The following is a 26,435-nucleotide window of genomic DNA, read 5'->3' as shown; positions in this document are numbered from 1 at the left end:
CGTGTGGACAGGTAGGCCGTGTGGACAGGTAGGCCCTGTGACAGGTAGGCCCTGTGGACAGGTAGGCCCTGCGGACAGGTAGGCCGAGCGGACAGGCAGGCTCTGTGGACAGGTAGGCCGTGCCGATAGGTAGGCCTTGCGGACAGGTAGGCCATGTGGACAGGTAGGCCGTGTGGACAGGTAGGCCCTGCGGACAGGTAGGCTGTGTGGACAGGTAGGCCCTGTGGACAGGTAGGCCATGTGGACAGGTAGGCCGTGTGGACATTTAGGTAGGCCCTGTGGACAGGTAGGCTATTTGGACAGGTAGGCCGTGTGGATAGGTAGGCCCTGCGGACAGGTAGGCTCTGTGGCTATGAGCATATTTCCTAGCTGATGAAAGACCAGTGCTGTCAGCGGGGTGGGAATAAGACGAGGTTGGAGCCCCAGGGAGAGTTGTTTCTCCACGCATGTCCTGGGGGGGGGTCCCCCCAGGCATTTCAGTCAAGGCACACCTTAATTTTGGCTTCTGTAAATCTGAGTCTGATTTCTGTCCCTTACAACTAGAAGAGGCCTGACAAGTGCATCCTTAGTTAACTCCTCCTTTTAATTGTTTAAACTTATTCATTTGGCTTCCTGCTACTACCAATATTCACACCAGCTTTGACTTACAGTTAGCTTCTGTGGGCCATAAGAAGCAAGACTGACTCTAAGAATGGTTTTGCCATTGGTTGTCTCTAGAGATCATTTCTTGACAGTTTCTAAGTGACTTTGTAGTATCAACAAAATGTGAGCCTGCTTGAAGGCAGGGTCTGTTTCTATGACCTTCTAAAGCCACTCGGTGTGAGGGGGGAATTCAAATGCAGAGGCTTTGGGTGTGAAAGGAATTAGATGTACCTTGAATAGATGCATCATCTAAGGTGGCTTGTCCCTGTTAACTACTGCTGCATAACACACAATGCCACACCCAGTTTGAAGTGACAAACATTTATTTAGCTCTGAATCTATAGATGGATAGTCATTTGTTCTGGACTTTGCTGAGTTTCATAGTGTTGACCCATTTCTCTTTGAGGTGGTGCAGGTTGGTTAGGCGGCATTACTGATCTTGACTGGGCTCTTCATGTGATTTCTCAATCTCTACCAGGCAACTCCAGGCTTGTTCTCTTGCTAAAAACACAGAAACAAGAAAGAGGACATGTAGGGGCTGGGGTTTTGGCTCAGTGGTAGAGCACTTGCCTAGCATGTATGAGGCACTGGGTTTGATTCTCAGCACCACGTGTAAACAAATAAATAAAGGTTCATTGATAACTAATAAAAATTAAAAAGAAAAGAAGACATGTAAAGAGTTCTTTAAGCTTCTGAGTGCTTTGAGTTTGCTTTGGTTGAATCTGCTGAAGGAAGTTATGTGGCTGAGCCCAGGGTCAATGGAGGAAGGTTCCTCCCAGGGGCACAGATACATAGCTCTTCTGTTGTCTTTGGTTTTTTTCTTTTTATAATTTTTATTGTTGGTTGTTCAAAACATTACATAGTTCTTGATATATCATATTTCACATTTTTATTCAAGTGGGTTATGAACTCCCATTTTTACCCCGTATACAGATTGCAGAATCACATCGGTTACACATCCACTGATTTACATACTGCCATACTAGTGTCTGTTGTGTTCTGCTGCCTTTCCTATCCTCTACTATCCCCCCTCCCCTCCCCTCCCCTCCCCTCTTCTCTCTCTACCCCATCTACTGTAATTCATTTCTCCCCCTTGTTTTTTTTTCCCTTTCCCCTCACTTCCTCTTGAATGTAATTTTGTATAACCCTGAGGGTCTCCTTCCATTTCCATGCAATTTCCCTTATCTCTCCCTTTCCCTCCCACCTCTCATCCCTGTTTAATGTTAATCTTCTTCTCATGCTCTTCTTCCCTACTCTGTTCTTAGTTACTCTTCTTATATCAAAGAAGACATTTGGCATTTGTTTTTTAGGGATTGGCTAGCTTCACTTAGCATTGTCTTTGGTGAACATCTGCAAGTCCCTTAGGTGAGACAGATTCCACTCGCTGGGTTGGCCAATGGTAATTGTCAATGTGAGGCACTGGGAGTCTAGAACTTTCAAGGGCATAGAAGGGGCGGCTAGGGAATGGGGGAGGAGTGGACCTTTCAGCCCTTACTTATGAAGGAATTTAGAACTGCCTATGGTTTTCTTCTCTTTAAAGCATTCTACAAAGAGGACAGTTCTTTTAGCCTTTTACAAGTGCCTCTGATCCTTTGTTGTAGGGCCAGAACCCTTTTCTTATCTTTTCAGGAGAGAGGATCCTCAAAGACCTTACAGTCGAAATGGAAGGAACACATATAAACAGAAAGAGTTCATGAGCAAAAAACAAGGGCTGAGGGAGGAATAAGCCCACGATGCTCTGGGAGCCTAGAGGCAGGGCACTTGGCCCAAGCAGGCAGACCATTTAGAGAAATCTATTTTAAATTGATTGTTTTATTTGCTGGATTTTATATTGACATGTTTTGCTTTGTTCTCAATGTGTTCTGGGACTGCAGCCTATTCATTTATTATTAAGAGAACGGTAATTATTTCCAGGAGCTCCTGAGAATACACTCTGCTTCCCCTTTGCCTGTTCTCGGCTGAATCGGGTATAACCCTCATCTCTCTGAGGACATCTCTGGCAGGAAGTGACAGCCCCCATGTGCCTGGTGGAATACACCAAGGACCCTGGCCTGGAAGGAAGTCTTGCAGACGCTACTATTCAATTTCGAATGAGCATATGGGTGCCCTGAGATCTTGCCAGAATGCAGATCTGGCTCAGGATGGCTGGGTAAGGTCTGAAATGCTTTTTTTCCTAATAAGGTCCCAAGTGATGCTGCTGCCGCCAGTGTATGGACCATGTTCTGAGTATGAGATTGTAGAAAGTCAGCAGTACCTTCTTCAGTGGTGAATTTTGTGGCAGGACTGAGCACAGGCTTAGCTAGATGGCATCAGTCTCTTCTGCTGTTTAAATAGAGATGGTGCTTGTTTCTTGCCGACAACTATATCTCCGGTTCCAGGCACACCAGAAAATTTTTAAAAAATATTTGGCAAATAAATGCCTCCCCTCTCTCCCTTTTCTGTAGACAGGAGCATGTGGGGGGTTTGCCTAATGTTTTTCCAACTCCATGTGGTAAATGGAGCCTGGACTTGCAGCTGTCCCATGGGCTGCGGTATGGACCCCTCTCAACTAATCCAATATAGCCCACCTGTCCAGGGCTGACCATGTGTTCCACAGCCCTCCCTCAGACGTGGATAAAACTCATCCTGTGCTTATACACCTATCCTATTTGAGGCCCTCCTGTTTGCCATCTCTTGCCCATGGAGCAGCCAATGTTGATTCTAGAGTTCCTTATATCCTCTTGAACTCAGTGATTGACACTGCTGTCTTTTTTATTACCGCTCTCAGGCTTGGCTAATTTCCCCCAAACATCTTAGCACCTTCCCGTTTCCCTAGTTGGAAATCCCAGCACAGCTGTATGATTGGAGCTGGCGCCAAGCCAGTGATGACATGAAGGGCCAACACTGCATTTCAGATCATCACCCGTCTCTTAGCTGGAGTTTCCACCCAGAAACTTGGCACTCTGTCCTTAGAGAACAATTTTTTAAAAAGCCAAAAGCAATTAGCCATGATGCAAAATATCTGAGCTCAGTTTCCTCCATTGCAAAATGGGACTGGTTGCACCCTCCTTGTGAGGTTTTAAGGAAGATTATGTTGTGATATAATAGAAATGTACCGCCTGACTCAGAATCTGACCCAGGGAAAACACTTCACAAAGAACAGTTCTTTTTAAATTTTCAGTTCTAAAGGGTGATTCTTAAAGTCCAGACCAGGGCTCCTAGGTGTGCAGGTCCATGTCTCTCACAGCTCACAGAAAGTTTGGTCTGTGAATAAAATAGTGACAGGTAAGCCAGCTAAAGCCCAAGGCTGCTACCCAACAAGGTTGACCCTGCAGAGGGAATAAATGAACTGTGGACCTTGTGTACCAGGAAGCTCTCAGGGGTCATCCTGAATTCTTCAATAATGCCTTTCTAGTCTCCCTGCAGTGGGCATGTCTTGGACCTATGCCCAAGACCCAACATATATCTACAACTAGTTTCATCCTGATGTTTATATTTTCTAAGAAGTCTGGATCATCTTGAATTTTATTAATTTTGTCTTCTGAGTTTTGTCATCATTGTAGAATATGGTGATTGCATTTATTTAGTCAATAGATACTTGGTGAGCATCTCTAGCATGTCAGATGCTATTCTAGGATAGTTTATATCCAAGGATGAAAGAAAGAAAAAGGACCTGCCCTTTTGGAGCTTAAATGTATTTTGAAAAAATGATATTAGATTTTTCATCACGGCAATCAAGACAATGACTACAAAAAGCCCCAGCCCAGAGATCCATGATCCCAGTGGGAATACATACACAGTAGATGTTTGTTGGCTGACTGACGGACTCTATGAGTAGGTCATTGTAAGGGATATAAGGAGAAGATGGAGGAGGAGCCATGGGGAGGGTGGACTCACCTGGAATCATTCCATACTTCCTCCTGAGCCTGTCATTCACTTGATTGTGCAATGGCTTGGAACAGGCATTCCACAGTCAACAAAAGAATGAGGCTGGCTTTGAGCATAGCCCATGTGTAAGCTATTAAAATTGGAAAGAAAAATAATGCCGAAAACAGAATAGATTGACTCTTGCTTTCATGGGGCTTGCTGTCCAGTTCAACATTCTTAGTTTCCCCAGGTCTGCGTGAGCTCTGAGCCTCCTCCCGTCCCACCTCAGCTGCTAGCTGAGGGTCCACGCTGATCACAGGTGTCACTGAATATACTTCAGGACATGAGAACATTTTCTTTCTAAATGCTTTTCCAAATGCCTTTCTAAAAGAGCAGGGTATACAACAATGAGTTGACTCTTCCAAGTTTTTAAATCCTGAATCTTGAAATCCATTTTGTTTTCAACTAAGCTGATAAATGAACCACTGGTGTTATTTCAATTTAACTCCACCTGACATAATGTGGCCCATTCCATCTTGGACTGCGTTTAATTACACTGTCAGCGTTTTTCATTGTTGGCACTGTTGACGACTGGGGAGGGATAATTCCTTGCTGTGGAGGCTGCTCTGTGCACTGTAGGAGGCAGCTTCCCTGGCTTACCCCACTAGAGGCCAGAAGAATATCCCCCAATTGGGATGGCTGTCAGTGTCTCCAGGAATTTTCACATGTTTTTAAAAGTTTTATGAGTTATCTCTGACCTGATATTGAGCACCTGCTCTCCTGTGGGCAAGCTGTGAGACGCTAGTCAGGTCTGACCCGAGAGTCAGTTTTTATTGGAACAAAGAGGGGTGATGCAGTCTCTGCCCTAGAGTTATGGTCAGGTTTAAAAGATGCCTGAGCACCTGGGCAGGGGAGTTCCCATCTTATTCTTTCTCTGACAGCCTTGAGTCCTGAGCTGTGTATTTGGAACTCTGTGTGTGTTGCGGGTGCAGGGGAGATAGAGTGCTGAGAAGACCTCACCTCCCTGTGCCTCCGTGGTTCCTGGCAGAACGATGTATCAGGAAACAGCACTTCAAAGGGCAAGCTTCAGAGTAACAGAGACCCCGATTTGACTCCTCGATCCACCACCACCTTTCTGTGATAATCTTGGGCAGGTTGTGCAACTTTGGTGCCTCAGTTTCCTCATCCAGCAAAGGGCCATAGCAGTGCCAAGTCATGGAGTTATGGTGTCAGGATTAAATGGGATCATGTGACAGATGTCAGGCTCTGAGCACCATGCCTGTGGCCCAGAGTCAAGTTGGCTCAGTAACTGTTAGTTGTTGTTGCTATTATCATCTGTGTTATTTTGCCCATGGGTACATCCCTGGGGTGACTTCAAAGCAGATAGCGGCCTCTTTCTGGGAGGAGGGGGGTCCTATCCTGCCAGGGTAGCTCTGTCAACAGCTTCCCTAATGAGCTCAAGACTCCTCTGAGGGGGGGCCCTCTGTTTTCCTAGTGACTCTCTGTCAACACAGTTTCTTTCCTGCATCAACAATATTATACCAATTGCATATTTACCAGCCTGTGTGGGACCTGAGACTATCAATGGTTACAGTGGAGTAAATGATACTCATTGTGAAAACAGGGTAAATGCCTAGTTCCTTTACACAATGGAAGGCGCTCTTGTAGGCTATTAAGCAAATAACTATAAATAACCCACCATAAAACGCTCTGCATAAGCCTTATCACACCGACTGCCGCACACACACTGGGGCAGCTGTAATGGCTGGGTAAATTATACGTGTTTTTAAACACTGTCCAAAATACATATTTACACGTACTTAAAGTCCTACACTAAATAGTCTCTATAGCAACTGGAAAAACACAAAAGCCTTATTAAGCATTCTTTGTAGAATTTTTAGGAGTTTAATCATTAGGAGAAAGCTCATAGGCCACGGAGACACCAGGGAACATGAAGAAAGAAAGTCTTTACGGGAACAAAAGAACGAGGCTGGCTTTGAACCTGGTGGGAGAGGGTTTATTTTTTTCTAAACTAATAATCACCAAGGGCCTTCTCTTTGGAGGGAGGTGCTCTGTTTGGGGTACATCAGACATGATTTTGGAAGTAGAATCTGGTTTCTCAACAGAGAAGAAAGATCTCCTCAATTAATGTATTCCAGCAAAAGATCACTTTCAAATTGTTCTTTTGAGCCACAGCAAGAAACGATTTCTTTGCCATTTAGAAAGGAAGTGCTGTGGAATGTCTGTGTGGAGCCCGAGTCTCAGCTCTTCAAAGGGGGATGCTAGGGGTTTCTTCAGGGAGGAGCCAGGCCCTTCCTTGGAGCACTGTATTTATCTGGTGTCTCTGGAACAACGTAGTGGTGATTGAACCTGGAAATGTCAGTGATTTAGCCTTGCAGAAGGTCCTTTCTTGCTCATGGGTGAAGTTTCGTCTTCATGTAGTCACTTGGGGAGAGTCCTGTCCTCTTGTGATGGTGCCACTCTGATACTTGCTTTCCAGGGTTGCAGCAGAGGAAGAGAGAGCTCTGGGGAGCCTCACCTGCCCAGGTACGGCACACCCCACCTCTACTCTCATCCCACTGGTTGGAACTCAGATTACATAAAGGCTGGGAAGATGGGGAGGCTTGTGGATGGTTTGGTGATCACTAAATATCTTTGGGTCAGATATCACCTAAATGTACTTTTTTTTTTTTTTTTTTGGTACTGGGGATTAAACCCAGGGCTGCTTAATCACTGAGCCACATCGCCAGTCCTTTTTTAAACTTAATTTAGAGACAGGGTCTTGCTAAGTTGCTTAGGACCACACTAAGTTGCTGACGCTGGCTTTGAACTTGCCATTCTCCTGCCTCAGCCTCCTGAGTCATTGGAATTGCAAGTGCACCCCGGAACCTGGCCTGCTATTATCGTTAAAACAGCTTTATAATGAGAAATTGCCCCATTCACCCATTCACTGATAGGCAAACTGGGTCAGGTATGTGAAATGACTTCCTTAAGGTCACTTGACAAAAAAATGGGAAGGGTGAGTGTGAAAGATGGGGTCCTAGGAGTGGAGCCACACAGTCCTCCCTGAGTCAGCAACACTCCTGGGCACTGTTCCAAAAGACATGTCCAAAAAGACACATCCCTAGAATGTTCCTCAACACCCTCTTTGTAATAGACTCAAGCTGGAAACAATCCAGGATCTATCAACAATGGCATAGATGGATCGATTGTGGTATTTTAGCCCCAGTGAAATAGTAGACAACACTGAAGACAAGCAAATCGTAGCTCGGGACATACCAACAGAGGAGGCTTGTGAATCCTGTGTGGCGGGAAGGAAGCCAGACACAACAGGATTGGTACTGCAGAGTCTATGCTGTGTGACTCCAAGCCAGACACAGGTTGCAGGGCCAGGGAAGCCCGCCATGTGCTTATTTTGAAGTTTGGTTGTGGCCAACAGGTGTACCAGCAGAGAACTGTGTTAGTTTCATCATCTGGACGCTGGTTGTGTGGGGTGTCCATTCGTGGAGAGTCATGTAGCTGCACACTTAGAGTCTGGAATATGGCTTTGTATCTACTACACTCCTATGAAACATCTTCTTAAAGAAAAGACTTGGCAGAAGTATAAATCATAGGTTTGGATCAAACTGAGGGCAGAGCCTTGTCCTGCATATCACACGGCAGTCACTCTTCCCCAAGCCATTATATCGAGGCTGTCCCCACATGCACATGGTCTAGTTTGCTCCATCCCCACCAACACAGCCCATCCGTCCTGGGGTTTCTTAGGGTCCTGCTTTAGGTGGAAGCTTTTAGCAAGGAGAGCTGTCCATCAACCATGCTTCACTGTGGCTTTGATAAGATAATTCCCTTCCTAGAAATCACGAGCAGTCTTGGGATCTTCTGAGGGTGGAGGGAAGGACAGTGGAGTCTCCTTTCTTTTGAGGCTAGTGGGATGAACATGGTCAAGTAAAGAGGCCAGTCAAAACCCTGATAATCCTAAATCAAGACCAGTAACAGAGATCAGGACTGTTTGAAGTCCCAACACAAAAACAAAAGCCTTCGTTCCCACCCCAACCAGAACTGTCACCTGAAAGATTCAAGCCGTTGCTTTTCCCAGCCCTTTTCCTATCCTCTTAACATACCCACCACCCAAAATAGCCATATGATGGAGCCCTGGCTACCCAAACCCACTGCCATCTTAAGGAGGGTCTGAGCAGCCAAGGCACAGCCGGTCACACGAGCACCTCTGGTCAGCAGCAGAAGGTGAACACCAAATGGCAAGATGAGTGGAATTTAACTTAGCAGTTTTCATCTGTCATCACATTGTGACAGTTTGGTCTCCTACACTTTACGGCAGCCCAGCACGGAGGGTACAGAACTCCTGCGGGAAGCCTTCTCTCCTACCTGCTCCTGCCCTGGAAAACGTAATGGTCACGTCACAGTTTTCAAAGGTCTAGAGGGTGTCCTTGCCAGAGGCCACGCTAAAGAGCTGTTGAGTCAGTGGTGCTCTCTCTAGGCCATGGATGCTAGGAAGACAGGGGGTTCAACTCAGCAAATAACTAAGAGAAGTCACCGTGGGCCACGCGCTGGGCCATGCGCTGGGAGAGGTCCCAACTCTGCCTGAGAGAGGAAGAGCGCAGGCCATGCACTGTGATGAGTGCTTGTGTAAAAGTTTGCTGGGGATGTAGGGGAAGTGCTGGTGTGGGAGCTTGGTCCAGCTTCACTGAGGGTGAAGAGAATTCTTGAGAATACAAAGGAAACTTGAAAAAGATGGTGCAGCTGGGAAAGGGAAAAAGAATACAAGGTGATGAGCCAGGGGGTAAGAAGAGAATAGCCCAAATCCTTACAAGTTTTGTATATTAAGCCAGTTATTATTATTATTATTATTATTAAAGTTTGCTCTTAATGGCAAAGGGTAGCATTTATATAATTTTTAGAAGAATAAAATGATGAGATTTTATTTTATGAAGAGCGTCTTGGCCCCTGAAGAGTGCAGTGGTAAGGTGTGTATTTCAGAAAGGGAAGGGGACACTAGGAGAGCTCCTGGAGATTGTCCCAGGAGCTCGGGTGTGAGAGAAGGGAGGCAGCCGCACTTGTCAGAGCCTTTGCTGGGGAGCACTCTGGGTGTTCAGATGGATTCTGCCGTGGGTCCTACTGGGCTGTGACCCGGACCTCAAGAAGATCTGTGTGAGCTGAGTGAAGAGGAAGCCAAGGGAAGGGCAAGGAGCGGAAGGTGGCTCTGGGACAGGCCTTTCTCCTTGCAGCCTCTCTGAGTGTGCAAAGCTGACACATAACTGTGGCTCAGAGTGCCGAGACTGGGATGTGACTTTGTCTCATGATCATCTGTCATGTCTTGGACACAGCCTGCCATTTGCATTCTTTCCTTGGCCCCCAAAAGTGCAGAACAGCCAAGAATGGTGTCTCACACCTGCAATGCCAGCAGCTTGGGAGGTTGAGGCAGGAGGATTGCAAGTTTGAGACCAACCCCAGCAACTTAGCAAAGCCCTAAGGACTTAGTGAGCTCCTGTCTCGAAAGAAAAGGGTGCAGAACAAGATCTCCATTAACCGTTCCCTTATTCTCTAGGGTGAGACTTGTGTCATCCTTGAGGCCGAGGGGGAGGAGCTTGCCTGGCACTTCTTATCTCCTCCATACCCTCCGTAGGGTCCTTGTATATTTCAGACTTCCCAACTGCTCCCTCTACCTGAGGCCATTTCTGTGATGAAATCCAAGTCCATGTGGCCTTTCGGGGACTGTATGAGGTCTGTCATGTCTCAGTCACATTGCTGATCTTGCAGACTTTGATGATTATTAAGGAGTCTGATGCCAGGTGTAGGGAGGGCAACCCCAAAGAATCTGAGAGCCATCCTCTGGCAAGAAAAGGCAGGGGCAATGTTGGTTGCCCAGAAGTAGATGAATGGAGACAGGGAGAAGGGGATTCATTTTTGACCTCACTTGGGAAGTAAGCTGATCACTGGTGTTTTAGCCAGGAATTTCAGATTATGGAACACCAGTGTGAGTCCTTCCATAGCTCAGTTGGAGGACCTCAGAGCTGTAGGGAACACTCCGAGGAAGATCCACCCTGCCAGTGGAGGGCCAGGTCACTGACTCTAAAAGTGGAGCAGTTGGTTGGCCGGTCCTAAGGGAATTAAGGATGTTTTGAAGCCAAGAAGAAATATCATAGAGAGGATTCCTCAAGTCTATAAACATACCGAGAAGGTGATAGAGACGCACAGTCAGGATTTGGGCAGGGAATGAGGAAAATTGACAGCATCATTAGTCAGATGATGAATGTGGAAATGAGGTTTCTTATTAAATGCACCATCTAGCCCAGTGGTACTAGGTGCCTTGTATGTCACAGTCCTGAGAATGCTGGGGAGCGGGCAGGGGAGATGGTGAGAGAGGGAAAAGGGGAGATGTTTAGCGGCAGCAACAGGACCTCATGTCCCGTATGGCAGGTGACTTTTGCACAGAAGTGCTGGTCTGACTTTCATGGTGATTTTTAGTTATCCTCAGGGTCTGATAGGTGCAGGCAAGAAGTAGGAGGCCCTGAAGGCTTAAGGCTGATGAAGACACCTTCTGATTACAGCAGACTGTCCCCTTATCACTAAATCCTCCTTTCAGTCTTTCCTTTCTGTAGCAACCCTGTGCTCCTGCCTCCCTACACCAAATCCCCGCGAGGGTCAGCAAACAGTCATTTGAAGATGTCAGTTTCCTTTCTTTCTTCTTCTTTATGTTCATCCCTTCCAATCTTCAAGTTTTTTTTGTTTGTTGGTTTTGCTTGCTTTTACATTTTAAGGCACAATCAAGACATTTAAACCATTTCACTCTAGAGGTCTGTTGAGAAGGGGGCATTTGTCTATATACTTGTTCATTCATTCACTTCTTCAGAATGGTTTTACGAAATACCTTTTTGTTCTAGGCATGAAGAGTGGCTCCAGCACACACTGCGGATCAAAGAAGATGTACTTTCTGCCCTCGAGAAACCCCTGGTCCAGAGGGAGAAATATGCAGGTAAGTGACATATTTCAAGAATTGCTTGTGAATGTTGCAGTTGTGGTTAAATAGCCACACAAGTGAGTGGGGAGTGGCCACCTTGCTTCTTGCTTTGAAGAGTGAGATCCCATCTGGGAGGCCATGGTTTCTAGGCATGGTCCAGTGGGTGCTGAGCACCCTGTGCGTCCAGCGCTGTGTGAGGCTCTGGAGGTATTTAGATGGTCCAGTCATGATCTGAGGACTCAGGTAGAAGGTTTGACAAGGGATAAAGATAATAGATTATCTCAATAAATGGATGGAATTTTAATAGGGTGTTTGGAGACCAGATTGGTCGAGGCGGTGTCTGAGTTCATTCTGGACAGTTGACTAACAGGGGAAAGCATGGAGGGAGAAAACAGGTTGTTCTAACATAGGGAATGACAGAGTCACGAGACGATGCACCCACAATGGATGTTTTGTGTTTGGCATAAGTGACACAGGTGGCTTGAATGGGGGTAATCTGGAAAACCCTCAACTTGGCAGTTATACGGAGCCGTGGTGATTTTGGTGAATGTTGGTGCGGACATGGTGGTGGGGATTTGATCATACTGTATTGTAAGGATTTCCCAGATGGGGTAGAGAGAGGATGGAGTCCAAAATCCCAATTAGCCCAGCCACTGTACCTGAGTCCTCACACTGTGCCTTCCTCCCTCTGTCTCTGGGCTGTTCAGAACACAGATCTAGACCCAGATGACAGCCACCAGGGAGGGAACAGCCTGTCACGCTGTGTTCCCCATAGACACATGCCTGGGTGTGGATTTATACATCAGTACTCAGGGCTGGTGATAGAATCATTGTGTTTTTTTTTTTTAATCCCTTCCATGACACAAACCAAGAAAAAAATCATAATAAAATTTTACAAGTTAGCTGCCACCAGGAATAAACAGGGGAGCACTATAGGAAATGAATCAGAGGCACTAACTGAATCTTCTCTCGGGACAATAACCCTAATGCAACGCCAGGGTCCGAGGAGGTCGCCGTAGAAAACCCTCCTGGGCCGATTCTGAGGAGAGAGGAAATATTCCCCTCCTGTCATCTTCACTTGGCGTCCTAATATGTCTGTGGATATGCTGAGAAAACGTAATATGTGGCCTCTGTTCTGAATCAAGGTTTGGATAACCAGGGCCATTAAGGCCTCCCCAGGGACCCCAGAATTAACCCTCTGTGAACCCAGGAAGCCAGGCTACTCAGCCACTGGGGGAAGCCGCTTGAGTCTAATTGTGGCTGAGCCCGAATGTCACTTGCCATTAGGTTCAATTGGCAATTTTTTTTCTTTATAAATTACAAGATTACCTTTAAATTGTGTACAGGAGCTCATAACTGCTGTCCACTGGAGGCAATCGGGAGTGATTTCGGTTCACTCGTGGACAGGCTGCCTCTTCTGGAGTCTTTGTTCATTAGGCTTCTGTCTGTCTCGGGTCCCATTTAAGCATCAACGAGGAATAAATTCTGCAGTGGGCACTGCACATTTGATCTTAGAGTCACCTTCTTTGTTGGTGGGAAGCCTTTTAGAGCTGGCTGCAGTCTCCTGGAGACCTCGAGCATATGTGGCCAAGACACCCTCTGTGTGACCTCTGGGCAGTCTTTTGGATCTGCACCAGGCTGACTCTATGAACTCTCCAAAGAAATCACTGGAAAGATAGGTCTAAACCTTGCATCGTTCTTTCTTGCCTTCAACTGAGGTGGCTTCAGTGTAACTGCTTCTAGACCAACTTGCAGCGGGACACATTCAATCACTCACTCATCTGACATCGTCATTGTGCCCCATCTGCACAGCAGATGGTAAGCCTGGTGCTGTAAGCCTGGTGCTGGTACAATGGTGAGCTTACCACGCCATGGGGAGTGGACAGAATTGAACAGGCTCTTCCAATGCAGTGTGATAAGGGCTCTGAAGAGGAGGTTGAGCCTAGGTATCTGGGCAAGGTACTGGCCTCCCAGAGGGAGGGAATTGCCTCAAGCTGGGGCTTGGAGGTTGAGGGCCATTTCGCTGAAGACACATCTTCTGTAGGGCCTGAGGGTGACGGTGAGGTACACAGAGCTGAGGACAAAGAGTGGCCGTGCATCTGTGAGGAAGGCCGAGCAGCGGCTTGTCCAGGAAGGAGGAGGGTGGAGGAACACGGGTCACGTCGGAAAGAGCTTTATAAGCCTTGATCACAAGAGAGGGCCTCATACCAACAGCAAAGAAGGTGAGAGGAGGGACGAGACCAGGGAGGCACTGGGCAAGATGGCTGTGGAGCGTCTGCTCATCACGGAGACTGATTCTCTGGGATCTCATGCACCAGGTGCAGGGCTGATGAGATCTCAGATGTGACAGTCCTCTAACCAGCTGCTATTTGATTTTGACCTTTTCCTCTGTGAGCGTCTCTGTGCTCCATTTATCCCAATTCTGCAAGTTTTGAAATGGGATCAGAGCAAGAACCCAGTTACAGAACGTCACAGCCAAGAGCAGGTGGGACGGCACCACGTTGACACTCACCGTCAAGGCCCTAGCCAGAGGCCACTGGCAGGCAGAGGCAGTGTTAGGATTAGAGGTGGCAAAGTGGTCTGAATGGCTGCACTGTTGCCATGTCCCTCTGCTTTGCTGAGAGGAAAAAAAAAATTCAAAGCCTTTTGGGTTATAAGATTTCTAACATCAGCCGGGGTGTGTTGAAGAGACCTCTCCACTGGAGTCCTAAGATTTGGGCGTGAAGTCTAGTTCTGTCACTTGACAGTGTAGACAACTTAAAAGACTTCAGAGTCTCATTTTCTCCACCAAACTCCTATTCCCCAAATGTTGCAGAGATTAAATGACCTACGCATAACCTATTACAGCTATCCATTGAATCAATGGAAATGGAGAAACACCGACTCTCTAGATTTTAGTCTCCTCATCTGTAAAATAAGGAGGTTGGGTTAAACACTTTCAAATTCTTTCCAGCTCTAGCAGTCTGATTCCTGGATGCATATTTTGGATGCTAAAGATATCAAAATTTGGCTTGAAACCTGATGAAATCCAAAGAAAAGGAGTAAAACATTTCTGCATGAAGAAACTCTAGATAAATGACTCTGGCCTCACTAACATTGCCTTCATCTCCAAAGCCGTGTCGCTGGAAGTCTGTTCATTTGCAATTGTCACTGACTTCGACCTCCCTGGTGAAAGCTGTCTCTTAGGAGGCTACCAGCAGTAAATTTCCTGTAAGATCACTTTGCCCCTTAGGAACAATAAATGCTTTATCCTTTTATGTAATCTCATGAAACACTATTGACTTTCATGCTAAGAACTGTTTCTTCCTGAGAGGGGACTTAGGGAGAAGATTCTGAGCACAGGAATTCTGATATCGACTGATGACGGAAGTGCTTCAGATGCACCGCTGGGACCTTATATGGCACCCTTGATGGGCACATATTCCTTCTTTGCTGTGTTTAGAGAATTCATTCCCCCTTGGCAGGTAGACATTGGCATTATTCAGTATTTAATGCCTTAGCCAATTGTCCCTTACCGGGATGACACAGCTCAAAAGAGCCCTATGTGGAACTGTTCTAAAGATGTGAGAAAAGGAAGCTGGGGGGAAGAGATGTCCCACCCATTTAGGAATGACTGAACATTGCCTTGATCAAAAGTTAAGCATCTCTTGGTCCCAGCAAACCATCAGATTCCATGTTGTTAGGACCTGGCATTTTGAGTATTATACACGTTTTCCCTTTTTGGTCCTTTGAGAAGGTGGCCTGTAACACTGATCACATAGAACATTCAGGAGCCCCAGGTAGAACACAATCCTTCAATCTTAGGAACCAGAATGGCAAAACAGCTACGCTAGAGAGGGACACCTCAGCTTCCACTTCACTTTCTTTAGGAGTCTGAAGTGAGCCCTCTGTAGATTGCTTCCCCACATGCAGCCCCATGGCATGCACTCTATTACAATTGCTTCTTGGAGGTCCACCTGTTAACTTGGACATTCCATTCCATCTCATTCCCAGGGAATAGACTCCCTAGCTTGGCTGCTTGTCCAACTCTACTGTACGTAGCTGGACACACAGCAGATTTGCAAAGTGAGGGTCCAACGAAGAGCCCGTATCTATTAGTTTTGTACTTTAGTCATCTGTCTCACACACTAGAATGCAAACTCCATAAAATAAAGAGCTCTATTCTGAAACCACTGTATTTGTCCAGTGCTGTTTGCCAGTTGGTGCTCAATATTTATTGAGTGAACAAATGTACACACATTAACCAAAATAACCAGTTTGAAAAGGAAGACGGTGATCTGATCCGACTGATGACTTAATGCTTGTGTACTCAGCCTCACTATGCAGCGCAAATCAATTATGCTTAAAATGTTTGTTCAAATTAGGTCATCAACGTGAATCATCCGTTCTTTTGGTGTGTCTAGGCATATTTCAAGAATTCTACCACTGAAATCATTACTGCATCTAGGATTTTCAAACCCCAGCTATATTGAGGTATAATGGACTTAATAAAATGCACATTTTTGAAAGGTTCAATTTGAAAAGTTTTGATAAATGTACACTGAGGGGAAAGAAAGTCTCACAGAGTCAGGATAGGAACACATCCATTACCCACGAGAGTTTCCTTGTGCCCTTGGCTGTCAGTCTTTCCATTCAGCAACCACTGATCTACTTTCTTCACTATATATTATTTTGTGTTTCCTAGAATTTTATATAAATGATATGATGCAAATTTTATTTGTATAATGTATATTATACACTTTGCCTTATTTTACTTACCACAATTATTAATTATGAGATTAATTCACATTATAGTATATATCAAGGTTTCATTCTTTTTTCTTTTTATTTTGAGAAATATTCCATTATATGAATATGCTTCTAGGGAGGGTTTGGGATTATTATAAATAAAGATTCTATAAGCATTCATGTAAAAGACTATATGGACAAATATTTTCACTTAGCACAGGACTGGTTGGATCATGTGGTAGATAGATGTTCAGCTTTTTAAGAAATTGCCAAGTTGCTTTCCCAAGTAGCTGGACCATTTTACATTCCCACCAGCAGGGCATGGGGCATCTAGGCCTTCCCCCTCCTCTTTACCATTTGGTGTGATCAGACATTTTAATTTTAGTCGTTTGGATGGGTATGTAGTGGTTCCATGTTGTAGTTTTACTTTTCATTTTCCCTGTGACTAATGATGTCAGATACATTCTGTGAACTTGTTTCCTTTCCATATATCTTTGTATTTAGTAGGTTGTTTGTTTCCTTATTATTGACTTTCAAGAATTCTTTGCACATTTTGGATTCAATTCTTTATTGGGTATATGGTTTGCCAACATTGTTTTCCCTTGGTGTTTGTGGGTATTATGGTTTGGGTGTGGAATGTTCCCCAGAGTCTCACGATAAGAGGTGAGGCTTTGGGAAGTGATTAAGACCTCGTTGGTGGATTACTCCATTGGATGGCCAAGTGGACTACTGGGAGGTGGGACCTGGTTGGAGGAAGGAGGTCATGGGAATGTTCCCTGAAGGGGTTTGTCTTCTCTCCATCCTTTCTCCCTGCCCGCTGCTTCCTGGCTGCCAGAAGCTGCGCAGCTTTCCTCCGCCATGCCCCTCTACCTCAGGCCCAAAGCAGTGGAGCTGGCCAAGCGTGGACTGACTCCTCTGAAACCATGAGCCCAAATAAATATTTCCTCCTTTCAATAGTTCATCTCAGGTATTTTTCACAGCAATGAAAAGGTGACTGAAAGAGTGGGGGGGTGGGTTCCTAGATGCCCTGCAGTCACCAAAACCTGTGCATGCTCAAGCTCCTTGTATGAAATGGTGCAGTATTTGCATCTAACCTATGCACATCCTCCTGTGTACTTTAAGTCTCCTCTGGATTACTCGCAACCTGCTCCAATGTTAACGCTAGGTAAAGAGCTGGTGTGCCATATTGTTTTGGGAATAATGACAAGAAAAAGGTCTGTACATGTTCAGAACAGATGCAGTTTCTTCTCCTGAATATTTTTGATGTGCAATTGGTTGAATCCACAGTTGCGGGACTCCTGAATATGAATTGTGGATGGTATATTCTCAGGTTGTGCTTCTCTTTTCATTACCTTAACACTGTCTTTTGATGAGTAGATATCCTTAAGTGTTTGTGAAGTATAATTTATCGATTTTTTTTTTTTTTTTGTAGAGGAGGAAAAGTTTATTCAAGGGCTCACAGTTTCAGAAGTCTTAGTCCATAGAAGTCTGCTCCATTCCTCAGGGCTTGAGGTGAGGCTGAACATCTTTTTTTTTTTAATTTTTAATTTTTTTTATTGGTTGTTCAAAACATTACAAAGCTCTTGACATATCATATTTCATACATTTGATTCAATGAACTCCCATTTTTACCCCGTATACAGATTGCAGAATCACATTGGTTACACATCCATGTTTTTACATATTGCCATACTAGTGACTGTTGTATTCTGCTATCTTTTCTGTCCTCTACTATCCCCCCTCCCCTCCCATCCCCTCTTCTCTCTCTACCCCATCTACTGTAATTCATTTCTCTCCCTTGATTTTTTTTCCCTTTCCCCTCACATCCTCTTATATGTAATTTTGTATAACAATGAGGGTCTCCTTCCATTTCCAAGTATAATTTATCGATTTTTATCATGCTTTTTTAGTAATATCTAAGAAATCTTTGCCTAACCCAATGTTAAAAAGATTTGTTTCTGTGTTTTCTTCCAGAAGTTTTAGTTTTCGATTTTACATTTAGGGTTGTGATCCATTTAGAATTCATACGCAGATGCCGTCCAAGGTGTAGACCAAAGTTAAGGTCAGGTTGTAGAAATCCAGGACTAGTTGTTGCAAAGACCCTCTTTTGCCCCTGAGATGACTTTGAACTTTTTAGAAAATCAATTGTCTGTATTTTGATAGTTATTATCAATCTTGAAATCTGGAAGTGTTAGCTTACCAACTTTCTTCTTTTTCAAGGTTGGTTGGGCTAATTTAGACCCTTTGTATTTCCATGTGACTTTGAGAATGAGGCTAATTAATTTATATTAAGAAAGACCTCCCTCACTTAGGGAGAATGGACAGCTCAGCCTCTGGGACTCCTTAATAACACACATAGTACAGTTTTCTATCTATTTAGGTCTTGAATTTCTCCAGCAATTTATTATAGATTTCAATGCTCAGATTTTTTTTTATCGGATTCATTCTTAAGTATTTTATCTTTTTGATGATACTGTAAATGGTATTTTTAAAACATTAATTTTCAATCTCCCACCAGCTTTATACAAATTTATCTATAACAAAGATTATATACCTTTATGTTGTACAACTTGATGTGTTGATATACACCCGCATTGTGAAATATCTGAATCAGGCTTATTAACATACCCATTGCCTCACATACTTACTGTTTGTGGTGGTTAGAAAATTTTAGATCTTTCTGTTAGAAATTTCAAGTATGAAATACATTATTATTAAGTATAGTGACCCCACTTTATAATAGATCTCCAGAACTTAATCTTGATCTCTAACTGAAACTTTATACCTTTTAATCAACATATCCACAACCCCATCCCCTCTGTCCCTGGCAACCATCATTCTTTTCACTACTTCTATGAGATCAACCTTTTTAGTTTCTATATAACTTAGATCATGCTGTATTAGTCTTCCTATGCCTAGTGTATTTCACATTTGTCCTGAATGTCCTCCAGGTTTGTACCTGTTATTACAAATAATAGGACTTTTTCCTTCTTAAGGTTGAATAGTAATCCATTGTATGTTTATTCCATGTTTTCTTTATCTGTTTATCCACTGATGGACACCGTTATGGTTTGGATATGTGGTGTCCCCCCCAAATTATGTGCAAGAAAATTAAAAAATGTTCACAGGTAGAATGATTAGGTTATGAGAAATGTAACCTAACCCATGGATTAATCCCCTTATATGGATTAACTGGGTGGTAACTATCGGGTGCAACTGGAGGAAGTGGGTCGCTGGGGGGCATGCCTTTGGGGTTTATATTTTGTCCCTGGTGAGTCTGATTGTCTCTGTCTCCTGACTGATATGTCCTGGGCTGCTTTCCTCCTCCATGCCCTCTGCCATGGTGTTCTCCCTACGTTAGGCCCTGAGCTATGGAGTGTCACCTATGGACTGAGATCTCTAAAACTGTGATTCAAATAAAATACGCCTCCTCTGAAATTGTTCTTCTTCTTCTTCTTTTTTTTTTCAAAGCTGTACTTAAGATTTTATTCCTATCTTGGTTTAAAAGAGCATTGTAATTTTCCTACAAAATTGGCTCAGGAAATAAATCATCTCTTAATTCCCATCTGACATTAAATCAATCAAAATAACAACTTTTGTATATGTAAAGAGAAATATCTGATGATAGAAAGCATTGTTTTGATTGATTATAAATCAAAATATTAAACCATTTATAATTATTTATGAATAATAGTTAACATACACAGATTGAGAAAGAATTAAGTAAGAGGAATTCCATATGTAACTATCAATTATATATTATGAACTCACTGATCAAATGTGTCTGAAATTGTTCTTATCAGGTCTTTTGGTCACAGAAATTAAAAATCTGACTAAAACACATAGGTTTATTCTCTATTTTTGGCTATTGTGTATAATGCTACCATGAATACAGGAGTGTGGATGACTCTTCGAGATACTAATTTCATTTCCTTTGGGTGTACACCCAGAGTGGGGTTGTTGGATCATATGATTGAATCAGAAATTCCATTTTAATTCGTGGATGCTGTTTCTTATGGTGGCTGTTTAATGCAAACTCTCACCCGTAGTTTGAAGCATTGCATTTCTCCACATCCTTTCTGGCACTTTTTATTTTTGTCTTTTCGATAATTGCCATTCTAACGGGTGTGATGTTACATTTCATTGCAGTTTGAATTTTCATTTCCCTGAGGTTCACGATCATGAGCATTTCTTCATGTAACTTTTGTTCATTCATATGCCTTCTTTTGAGAAATGTCTGTTCAGATCCTTTGACCATTTTTTATATTGGGCTCTGTGTTTTCCTGCTATTGGGCTGTTGAGTTCCTTTAGTATTTTGGAAATTAACCCCTTTATCGGGTATATGGTTTACACATATCATCTCCCACCTCAAAGGTCACCTCTTCACTCTCTTAATTTTCCTTTGATGTGCAGCTTTTTTTTTTCCTGGAATCCTTATGTCCGTTTTTGTTTCTATTTCCTGTGCTTTTGAACCCAACACAAAAATAAAAACAAAAATCATCCTCAAGGACCAACTCAAGAAGCTTTTCTTCTAGTAGTTTTACAGCTTACATCTTATGTATAAAACTTTAGTCCATTTTGAAGGTTTCTTTTTTTTTTTCTTTTGGCATATGCTGTGAGATAAGGGACCAATCTAACTTTTCTGCCTATAGATACCCAGTTTCCCCAGTACCGTTTATTAAAGAGACTGTGCTTTCCCTATTGTATGCTCCTTGCATCTTTATGGAAGATCAATTAATTGTAACTGTGTGGTTTATCTCTGGGCTCTCTATTCTGTTAAGTGGGCTACATCTCTGTTTTTATGCCACTACCATACTATTGATGACTATGGCTTTGTTGTATATTTTGAAATGGGTAGTGTGTTGCTTTCAGCTTTGTTTGAGTATAGAAATACTCCTGATTTTTATATATTTATTTTGAATCCTATAACTGCTGAATTTTTAAATTAATTCTAAGATTTTTTGTGGATTCTTTAAGATTTTCTGTATATACGATTGTGTTATCTGCAAACTGACAATTTTACTACTTACTTTTCAATCTGAATATTTTTATTTCCTTCTTCTCATCTAATTACCCTGGCTGGGATTTAACAATAAATACAGTATATTATTTATTCAATACTACATCAAATAACATTGGTGAGAGTGGGCATCCTTGTCTTATTCCTGATCTCACAGAAAACCTTCTAGTTTTTTACCAATAAGTATATTCTTGGTTGTGGGCTTCTTTATTTGTTCTTAATTGTGTTGGGTACATTCCTTTTAACCCAAATTTATTAGTAGTTTATTTTAATCATAAAAGAATGTTGAGCTTTGGTTATGTTTTTTATCCTTCATTCTGTTCATACACTGATTTGTATATGTTGGACCCTCCTTGCATCACAGGATAAATTCCACTTAATCCTTGTGTGTGATCCTTTTCTTGACCATTGAATTTGGTTTGCCAGTAATAGTGTTGAGGAATTCTGTATTTTATTTTCATCAGGGATAGTGGCCTGCAATTTTCTTTTCCTGTAATGTCCTTGTCTGCAATTGATATCAGGATAAAGCTGCTTTCATAAAATGAATTTGAAATTATCCCTCTCTTCAATTTTTTGAAAGTTCTTGAGAAAAATTGAAACTATTTTATCTTTAAATGCTTGGTAGAGTTTACCAGTGAGGAGGACATCAGGTCTTTGGATTTTCTTTGTTAGGAATTATTTTTTAAATTACTGATTTAGTTTTCTTACCGATTATTTATATGAACAGCTTTTGTATTTCTTTATGTTTCAGATTTAGTAGGTTATATATTTCTAAAAATTCAGTTGCTTATTGATAGTCTATAGAAATATAATTGATTTTTGTGTGTTGATTTTATGCCCTGTAACTCATTTTTTTAGTTCTAATATTTTTTTGGCGGATCCACTAGATTTTCTTTCTTTCTTTCTTTCTTTCTTTTTTTTTTTTGAGGTGCTAAGTTCAAGCCTAGGGCCTTGTGCATGTTAGGCAACCACTCTTCTACTGAGCTATATCCCCAGCCCCCAGATTATCTCAAGAGGCAATTATGTCATTTATAAATAAGAACTTTTGAAATATTTCTTTCTAGTCAAGACCACTTTTATGTCTTTTCTTGCCTTATTGCACTGGCTACAACAACTAGTACGAGTCCAAGTGGTGAGAGTGAGTAACCTTTTTCTTTTCCCTTGGTCATGGAGGGGAACGAGCTCAGTCTTCCACCATCAAGTGTGGTGTCAGCTTTAGAAGAATCACAGCTGCTCTCCCAGGTTGAGGAAGCTGAGCAATAGTAGGGCTCAGCTCATTTGTCTCTCATCACTGTGGTCTCACTCCTTCAATGCCTAACATCCAGGATCTCACAAAACTTTGCTTCATGCATCCTTGTCTAGTTTCAGGCAGGAGGATCAGGTCTCTGTTATTCTACTTTGCTTGGAAGTGGAAGTTCCTGGTCTACTCTAAATAATTTCCTCATAAGAGCAAGATTTAAACTCTTGTAGCATCCACATGATTGATTAGCTTATTTTATCATACAAAGAAAATTTTGTTCTTCCTATAAAAATAAGAACAAAAAGGCACATAGATCATGGTTCTAATTGATATCATAATCTTGTTCTGAGCAATTGATTGGATCATTTGACAGCTATTTATTACATACCTAGTGTATTTACAGACCCTGGAGATTTGGCTATAAACAAAGAAAGGAGTTTTCTTCTGGAGTGGAGCTCTCAGTCTAATGCTGGAGAAGGCAGATATTTCTCAATAAAACTCATGGGTACGATAACTTCAAATAGCAGAGATTGTCTCGAACCTTGGTCCCTGTGGGAGACAATGTCTGGACCAAGGGAATAATGTAGGACAGTTACCCACAGTACTCTCTGAGTTGACATTTGCACTGAGACTTAAATGATGAGAAGGAACAATTTGATTCAAATTTTAGGAAAAGAGCATTCCATACATCAAACAAGATGATGGCCCAAAGACATAGCAAGATAAAAGATTTAAGGATAGAACTACTCCCCTTATAAATAGGGACTGATATACTTGCTAGCTGTAAATATCTCTTCCCAACTTGTTTTCAACAATGTGGCCTTGGCAGTTTGAAGTCAACCAGGTGGGAATATATCTACCACAAAAATGGCAAATGCTACAGATCAGGGACTTTACTCCTAGAGAGCTGGTTGTTCAGCATTCATCAGCACACCACAGATAACTTGTACTTATCAGCATCACACTACATGACCAGGACTCTCTATATAATTATTATTAAGATAGAGTAATATATTCCTATCTATCATAGTTCATAGAAGACACAGCATGGGAATATTATTCAGCCATAAAAAAGAATAACTTTATGACCTTTGCCAGTAAATGGATGGATCTGGAGACTATCAAGCTAAGTGAAATAAGCCAGTCCCCCCAAAAACAAAGACCAAATGTTCTCTCTGATATGTGGATGCTAGCACACAATGAGGTGGAGGAGGGAAGAATAGAAACTCATTGGATCAGACAAAGGGGAATGAAGGAGAGGGAGGGGAGCTGACTAGGAAAGAGAGTAGAATGAACTGGACATAACATTTCTGTGTTGGTATATGAATACATGACCAGTGAAACTCCACATCATGTACAGCCACAAGAATGGGAAGTTAGACTCCATGTAGGTATGATATATCAAAGTAACTCTATTGTCATGTGTATCAAAAAGAACAAATGAAAAAAGGAGACAGCATGGTTTTATGTATATCTAAGAAAGAAAAAAGGAGTGTTAATTTAAGTTTTGAGTTTCCACTGATGGAGAACACATCCTGCTTTCACTTGTGCCAAAATGTGAAAAACCTTGAATTTTAGCATTGAAGAGACACAGCATTATGAAAGTTCATGATATAGAAAATAAAATATGGCTTATTTATTATATATAATAACCATTCACAAAAAATGCCTAGTTCTTTTTTTTAATTCCAAAGTCTTAAATGTCTTTTTTTTTTTTTTTAAAGAAGCAACAACCTAGTTTTTGGAGTTTAATGAGAGTTTGAACTTGGAGAGCCCCGTTCATAATCTGAGTCAAGACTTTGGGCGAAGCAAGGAAGCAGCTCACTTTTTACCTGCTCTCACATGGTGTTTCCTGCTTCTATTAATGTAATCTGTTTGGTCATCTATCTTTCCTAACTAGACAAGAGTATGTTCGAGGGCAGAATCCCCATATTACCCTCAATTCCCAGTGTTGAGATGGTTTCCCAGATTATGGCAAGTGATCCAGAAAGGTCTAGTGGAAAAAACTAGCATTTGTCCTCTGTTTATCATGTATATCATCCGTCTATCTGCCTGGCTATCATCATCATTATGCACCGATATCTCTCAGTCCATCGTCTCTGTGAATCTCACCTGTCCATTCATGATAGACACACTGCCACACACACAGGTGGCAACATGAAGGTGCTATTTTTACAGATCTTTTATTATGATGACCATCTTGGATACGTTTATCAGTAACCTCTTTCCTCCCAACAGCCCATGCAACCCCAAGTGGTTGGGTCTGCTATTTCTGACACAGGAGTTGGGTAGGGTCAAGGATGAGGTCTGCTATGAGGGCATTCAGCTATTCTCACTCGGTGGTTCCGCCCTTCCTTGCTCTTCTCCAAAGGACTGGACACAGGCTGGAGTCTCTGGTCAGCCTCTGTATTTGTGTGGCTTGACAAGCTACGAGAAGAGTCTTTGGCAGCCCTTCTCAAGGGCCTGGTTCAGTGTGACAGAGGTGACCACTACTCCCAGCCACCAGCCAAGCCCAACACTCTGAATAGATCAGTTTAGACATGGTGGCTTCTTTCCTTTTCTTTCTCTGGAAGCTGAAAATATCCCCTGATAGCTCAACAGAGAAGAATAAATTGTGCCCATGTGTTTACACAGAGGAGCAGATTTTCCGCATTGTGTTTGCAATCCCGTCTCCTGAGATGACTTCCATTTTCATAATCCTTCATGGAGTATCATGATTTAAAAAGCTTTCTCTCCCTGCTGTTTCTGTTAAAAGGTTTTCTGGTGTGATTCTTGGAAAGTCAAATTCTGCATTTAAATGTTGCATTTGCACAGATATAATATAAAAGAGGCCATACTTCTAGCGTGTTCTTCCTGGGAGAGTAGCAGGCAGATCCCACCCTCCTGCATATACTGTTAACCAAGCTGCGAGGGCATACAACAGCTTTAATAGCAAAGCAATTGTGATTACATCTCGCTCGTAATTACATTTATTTGCTCACATATGTCCGAAGAGGCAAGCATTAGCCAGACCGTATGGGGATGTGTTTGTGCGAGGAAAATCATCTGGCGGATTGATGGTGAGGAAAATAGCTTTCAGCCACTTAGGTCTCTCCTGTCACGGACACTCGCAAAGACTGTCAGAGCTTACTTAGTTTTTGCTTTCATGCTTCTAAAATCGATTGCATTTGGAAAGCAGGGGAATTTATTATGGGTGATGGATTTGCATCAAAATAATCAAAATATTAGAGGCTGCACATAACAAGATACATGTCTGTGATCCCAGAAGAAGGGAGTTGAGAAGGACCCCAGTGCAAAGCAGCTTTAGAAATGGCCACTGTCCCATCAGAGGGAAGGATGTCTGCAGCTTCTCAGGGAATTTAGAAGAAAATAAGAGGGTTAGGCATGCGAAAGAATTTTAGATCTGCATTGTTGAGCTGTCCCTAAGGAAATGAGACTGCAGTGGAAATGACATTGGCTTTCTTGCTTGCCTTTTTTTTGGGGGTGGGGGGGTATTGGGAATTGAACCAAGGGATGCTTTACCACTGAGCTGCACCCCGGCTCTTTTTTATTTTTTTATTTTGAAGCAGGGTGTCACCAAGTTGTTAATGCTGGCCTTGATCTTGCGGTCCTTCTTCCTCCTCTTCCTGAATCTCTGGGATGGCAGATGTGATCCACTTCACAAAAATGAAATGGCGTTGATTTCCCGTGAGGCCCGTGGGTTTGATTCCTGGCTGGGCCATTTATAACTCAAAGGGCTTTGGAGAAGTTACTTTACTCCTGCAGCCTTGGTTTTCTTATCTCTAGAATGGATGTAGTGATGCCAGACTTATTGGGTGATTTCCTCATTTATTCCTCTTGAGACTCTAATAGGCTCCTTGTGAGCAGTGACTGAAATGATTAGAGCTGATGTTATACCCTGAGAACTTGGCACAATTCCCGAAGCATCGTACTTGGTGAGAATTTCTTTTTCAATAAATGACTGTAAATTACTTGATATGTGA

General features: G+C 42.8%; 1 long non-coding RNA gene across 2 annotated transcripts in view; it reads left to right on the top strand.

Moving 5' to 3' along the window:
• The window catches only part of LOC131423830 (uncharacterized), a 128,601-nt gene extending 110,793 nt beyond the window's left edge, over nt 1–17,808 (top strand). The window contains exons 2-4 of one of the 2 annotated variants that reach the window (XR_009225904.1): nt 2,557–2,791; nt 11,388–11,479; nt 17,625–17,808. This is a non-coding gene — a long non-coding RNA (uncharacterized LOC131423830). The remainder of the gene's footprint in view (nt 1–2,556; nt 2,792–11,387; nt 11,480–17,624) is intronic. The other variant, XR_009225903.1, reaches the window with a different exon arrangement.
• The last annotated feature ends 8,627 nt before the right edge of the window (nt 17,809–26,435 follow it).

This window comes from Marmota monax, unplaced genomic scaffold, assembly GCF_021218885.2.
Source record: "Marmota monax isolate L192 unplaced genomic scaffold, Marmota_monax_Labrador192_F-V1.1 WCK01_AAM20220418_F8-fsc00024, whole genome shotgun sequence".
Classification (NCBI taxonomy): Eukaryota; Metazoa; Chordata; class Mammalia; order Rodentia; family Sciuridae; genus Marmota; species Marmota monax.
Note: the sequence above shows the minus strand (reverse complement) of the source record. Positions and strands in the feature narration are given on the sequence as shown.